General features: G+C 37.4%; 1 long non-coding RNA gene across 1 annotated transcript; it reads right to left on the bottom strand.

Annotated features, from left to right (window-relative positions):
- Positions 1-236: 236 nt before the first annotated feature.
- LOC120736400 lies at positions 237-4,717 on the bottom strand. Its single transcript, XR_005696497.1, has 3 exons — positions 4,504-4,717; positions 1,127-1,210; positions 237-715 (listed from the first exon to the last, which is right to left on the bottom strand). It is a non-coding gene; the product is annotated as an uncharacterized LOC120736400 (long non-coding RNA).
- Between the last annotated feature and the right edge of the window lie 1,327 nt (positions 4,718-6,044).

Below are 6,044 nucleotides of genomic sequence, written 5' to 3' on the forward strand. Positions count from 1 at the left end.
TAGGTAACTGTGAATTTAACCTACTTAAGTTATTATTTATTAGATCTTTTATTAGATATTTGCACACAAAGAAGGCAACAGCACCACAAAAACATTCAGGGGGTTTTGTGACTCGAATTAACTGAGGTGACAAAACAAAAATCTGTGGACTGAATGAATAAAATACAGAATCTCTATGCACCAATGGCACACAGTACAATAATATATTTTGAGATCGTATATGAAATATCTAGGAGTATATCCATCCACGGTGCATTCTAAAGTTTGTCATATTATATAGATAGCACAGCATGGGGATTTAAAAAGAATGGGCCTGCAGGTCAGAAGTGGATGCAGTTTGGTCCACTCAGCTTTGCCAAGTGTGACAATTGCAGAGAAGTAATTATTCAGTTTTCAGTAAACATGATGACACCATTACTACACAGGAGATGAGTAATTTGTGATTTTATAACTACAAGGATGTAAAATACTGCTGTTTTGTTGCAAATCTGGTGTTCAGTGTCCAAAAATCACATTATATGATCAAATCAAAAGGGAGGCTGCCCATAACCAAGCAGGCCTGAATCCAGACGAAGACATTGTCTTCAGTCACATCTTCATCAGCTGTTAAATCTTTACTTTCTTCAAAGTTAAGCTCTGTCCACAGGATGGCCTTGGTCACTTCTATTTTTGTTCATTTCCATCACAAGTAAACATAATGTGTTCTCTCAGAAATCTGTAAAATATAGCAAATGTCATAAAACACAATGCAAACCACAATTAATTTTGTAAATTGTCTATATTTATATGCTAGAACATCTCATTAACAACATAAATAATGACTTGAGCTTGGCAAGAAGACAATTCTTCAGCCAGAAAGGAGTATAAAAGTGAAGTGAGACAGCCATCACAAATAGTATGTTTTAAACGTGGTCTTTAATATGAATATAATTTTGTTAAAAAAAAAAAAATGTATCTTGTTAACAAAATTGTTAGCAATTAACAATTTAAGATATATTGTTCATTATCACCAGGCTGTCACCTGGTAAGAATGAACCACCAGAGCATTTAATCACGAGAATACATTGTAGACATTATGTATACAAAGACATAATGAGGGGAGCAGTCCATGAAGGACTTAATATACCTTGGTCAATGGACCTAAATCTTCAGAGAGTTCTCTTGTGAAGTAACTAGATTCCGTGCAGCATTCACTGTGGCCAGTAGGGTCCTACAAGACAAACCCAGAGTCAAATCTAGATTCCTTTTGATTTTTGAATGCACTTGAACTGAATTGAATTAAAGATAAACTGTTGAACTGGGCAAGCCCACTAGCAACTTCAAATAATGTCAATCCAAAGACAGTGAATCATTTAAATCATATAAATAAGTATCTTTTATCTATCTATCTATCTATCTATCTATCTAGATAGATAGATAGATAGATAGATAGATAGATAGCTTGTCTTTAAAAGCTGTCTGGACTCCTGGTGAAACATTTGCCCAAACACCCTGGAGAGGACACAGGCACAGGAAAGAAAGGTGAGTAATCACATCTTAGTCACTTCTTTGCACCACATTATTTTTAGATTTTCACACACTTGCATTAGTTCTCCTTACTGGTAAACCTTATTTGCTCTCAATCCCAATTCCTTTCTCCTCACAGACAACCACCACATTTCTTGATGAGGAGCAGCTGTGCGGGACCTGGAACAAAGGCTACCAACTGATTTTAAAATACGCAATAAATATTCAATAAATAATTAAACTTCTTGTGCGCAAATGTTCTTCATGTGCAAATCTATGCTTACATTGCGATGCTAAATAAAGTGCTAGATAAGGTGCTTTTAATAAAGTGAAAGGTGTGCTCCTAAAGTGGTATACAAATTATAATATAAACAGTAGTAAGGGAGTCCTCTTCCTTACAGAGGCCAATGACTAGAGAGTGATAGAACCACTATCCAGGATGAAATGACAAAGATCCATGAGTACATCAGGAAGATGGCAACAACTGATCGTCTGCTTAGTGAATACCTCAGGCAGCAGAAACCCGAGACAGAAGACAAGCAAGCACAAGAACCATCATAGAAAAACATGCCCCTGCATGGTATGTACCACTAGCAGATAGAAAACATAGCTGATATCGAGAAATCCTACCAATGACTGAACAAAGAAGGACTAAAAGATAAAACAGTCATGGCAACAAAGGAACAAGTTCTAAGCACAAGTTCAATAGATGCTCGGTCTACCACACGAGGCAAAACCCAAGGTGCAGACTGTGCAAAGATGCCTCTAAGACAATCCAGCACATAACAAGGGTGCAAGATGCTAGCAGGCAGTCTGACACAGTATACAGGAACATGGACTGGAAGCCCCAAGCTCAAAATGGCCCCTTAATAGTGATTGACTGATCATATTTAAGATAAATTTATTGACTTATTTGAGGAGGACTGTAGAAAGAGGTCTAATACACATTGACGCTTTTGGTTGAAGTTAATGAAGTTAACTCACGAAGATTGGAGATAACTAGTTTGAAAATGTATCTGCAGTATACTTATTCAAGTAACCATCTGCATTAATAATACCTCTACAGATGGTTATGAATATTTTTTTCTCTAATGGTTAAAAATTTATTTGTGAAGAAATTCATGGAATGCTTGGCTGACTCTTGGAGACCCTGGCTACAGTGGTGAAAAGAAAGCTTTGGTTGTTCTCAATTTCTTCAATCAGTGATGAATGAGATGCCACAGCTTTACAGAAGGCTTTTCTCTAGTAGAGCAAACTATGGTTCCAGGCTATCTAAAGATCTTGCGGGACACCATTTCAACTCAAGCTTACTTACATCTACTTTCAAGCGCACATTTGAGAGTTAGAACAGTTCTTTCAGTGCAAAAGAAGAATAAAATTAAAGTTAACAAAAAAGAATGTATATAAACAGAAAAAAATTTAGGATGTATATACAAATGTGTCCATAACAGCAAATACAATTGTTTTCATGTTGATATGAATATCAATTGTAACTGCAGTTGTAAACATGAGATGACTAGAGGGAGGGAGAGTACCACTGAATATCATTTAAATTCAGATCCTTCTGCATTTCCTGTTAAAGTAAGGCATTTCTCAGTAGTGATACATTTAGTCTCCAATACTTGAAATGCTTATCTGTTCCCAAGCTTATTTTGTGTGTTACGGTAAATTTCGAGGTAAATTCTCCTGGGATACATGTGACAAAAAAAACAAACAAAAAAATTGCTTTCTCTGGGATGACAGTACAACTACCAGTGTTTCTCCCTCACCCCCCAAAATGGCTTACTTTTTGTGGATATGTGTTCTTTGTCTACAGGTAGTCTATTCAGTTCTTGTCCACTTTTAGAGTTAAAGCCTGTCTGTATTAGAATTATCCCTTTACGTTACTCAGCCAAAAGAGAAGTGAGTTTTTGAAAGAATTGTGGGTAACCTTTGTTAGGTACATATAGGTTAAATGCAGCCACTCTTACATTCTCTACTGAGTCCACTATCATACCAAAGCGGTCTTTATTGTCTTTGACCAGATCCTTCACTTTGCCAGTATACTGATTTGTTAAAAGGAAATACATCAGTAGATAATCTAATCCAAATACACAAAATCATGGGGTTTCTAAGATGGCATAAGAAATTATAATATTAAGAAAATAATTTTGGTAAATAAATTAATATTTTCACGTGTTAGAATGTTACGGGGCATGGTCTGTGGCACCGCTGCAGGGAGGCTCACACACCGGAGCTGCATCAGCTTACCACGCCTTCCCTGCATTAAACTCTGTACTGGATCCTGGGTGTTTGTTGTTGTTGTTGTTGGGGTGTGTGGCTGGCAGCTGAAAAACTGCAGCCGTGTGCGTGTAGTTACAATAACCGTAATAAAGAAAAGTGTTAAAAATGTGCAATATGTGGTCGGGTCTGCCATGTGTTGTCTACATAGAACCAAAAACTCTTTTAGACGCATTAGAGATTCAACAGAAAATGCTCTAAAATTTTGACTAACGGGAACATTTGAGGAACATTTGAATAACTTACTCAAGTTTGTGGACACAAGTTTGTGGACACAAACTTAAGTAGAGTAGGTCCTGAAAATGAATGATGATGAATGAATTTTTGTTTTGTTAAATGCAATAAAAAAGTTAAATGACAACAGCATTTTTCTTTAATTGATGCATATCCATGCATCTACTTTGGGCAACTAAGGTGTGAGTGTGTGAATGTTGAAAAGTGTTTAGGCATAGTTGCATGAATGTGTGTGTGATTGGGTGAATGAGGGACTGCTTTGAGTGCCTTAGTAGAAAGGCACAATGTAAGTAAGGTCTGTTAAACATGTAATGCAAGAAAAATTGCACATTTAGAAACATCTAAATATTCACAAAGCATTACTAGCTTTGCAAATCCCATTAAATACCACCTTTCTAGACATTATGATGACTCAACATTTTACACTGCATGCCATGTTCTCACACATTCATGTCTAACTTCAGTAAAACAGTGAGGTCCTACCTGTATCCTTACGGTTTCTGGCATTTCTGGGACATAACCTGAGTAGAAACCAGAGTCAGCCTCCTCTCTGTCCTGATTATACTTTGTGGGTTTTCTTAGAGGAGCGTCCTCCCAGTTCTTTATGCAGTGGTGAGAACAGTCTTCATGGAATAACAGAGGAGAAATGCCTAACTGCAGGAGAACAGAAAGCAGTTCACCCCTTACACACTACGTGTTATACTATATTTGTGTGACTGTACTGATATGATTGTACTTGCCTCTCTGTAAAAGTCTCTTCCTGGAATAGATATAGCTGTAAGCGAGACTTTATCCCCACTCTGTCTAATCTTTCTAACAATGTCTTCATGCTCCATGGACTCAATAGGTTCCCCATTGACAGCAAGCAGCAGGTCTCCATCCTCCATTCCTGCACCCTGAGCTGGACTCCCCACATCCACTTCTCTCAGCACATGAACTGCAGGGTCACAGAAGATTATTATTAGATTTATTCCTGTTTCCTGAAATATATTTATATATTCCTGACTTTGAGAAATATATGAATTGATTACATCTGGATTACATCTTGATATACTTTGTATAGATAGTTAAGCCTGGGCAAGGCTTAGCTCCATCTTCCAAACAGCCTGTCTCGCCCACCCAGCAGTGAATTACAGTAAAGGAAACAAAAGTATGACTTCTAATTCTGATTAGTTGGGCAGCTGACAGTCTGCCCTCCAAGTGTCCCACTGCACACTATCCTAATGAGATCGAAGATCAGTCATCAGAGGCACAAAGAAAAGCAACTTTTTTATAAAGCACTTTGGTTAGTGTTTTCTGTTTTTAAAGTGTTGAACGTAGGAATACAAGCATTACAATAATTGTAATATTAAACAAAAGTACCGGACAAAATAAAAGCATGAATAACAGTACAAAACACAATTAAACATGAGTTAATAAAATCAACATGTCACAGTGGGTTGAAAGCCAAGTAGAAGTGGGTCTTAACAAGTAAGTCTAATGTGTAATTTCCACAATTTGTGAGCTGCAATGGGAAAAGACCTGTCCCTCTTGAACGTCCACTGTGTACTTGCAGATGGTGAACTGAACTAAGGGAACAGGACGGGAATACAAGTGCATTAGCTCAGAGAAGTAGGATGACATAGGCTTTAAGAACCAGAGTAATATAGTCTCTCTTATATGTTCCAGTTAAAAGTCATGTGGCACCAGCTGCAGGGAGGACTGGCTAGCACCAAATGGACTGGTTCTTGTATAGCGCTGTTCTACTCTTTGTAAGCATTCAAAACCCTATAGATGGCCCTGGTAGATGACCTGCTCTTCCTCCTGTGCTACAGCAACCTCCCAAACACAAAGAGATGCAGTAATCCAACCGAGCTGTCATAAAGGCATTATTTTAAAGTGATCTTTCAACACAATGTTTTTGTTTTATCTTTATCAGTTGCCTCAGCTGAAAGAAACTGCATTACACCACTGCACAGAAATCCACAGTAATTTTAGACTGACAGTAATTTTAGACTTTTAGACTGTCACATCTAAAATTACTG

Source organism: Simochromis diagramma, unplaced genomic scaffold (genome assembly GCF_900408965.1).
Source record: "Simochromis diagramma unplaced genomic scaffold, fSimDia1.1 OVJJ01000324.1, whole genome shotgun sequence".
Classification (NCBI taxonomy): domain Eukaryota; kingdom Metazoa; phylum Chordata; class Actinopteri; order Cichliformes; family Cichlidae; genus Simochromis; species Simochromis diagramma.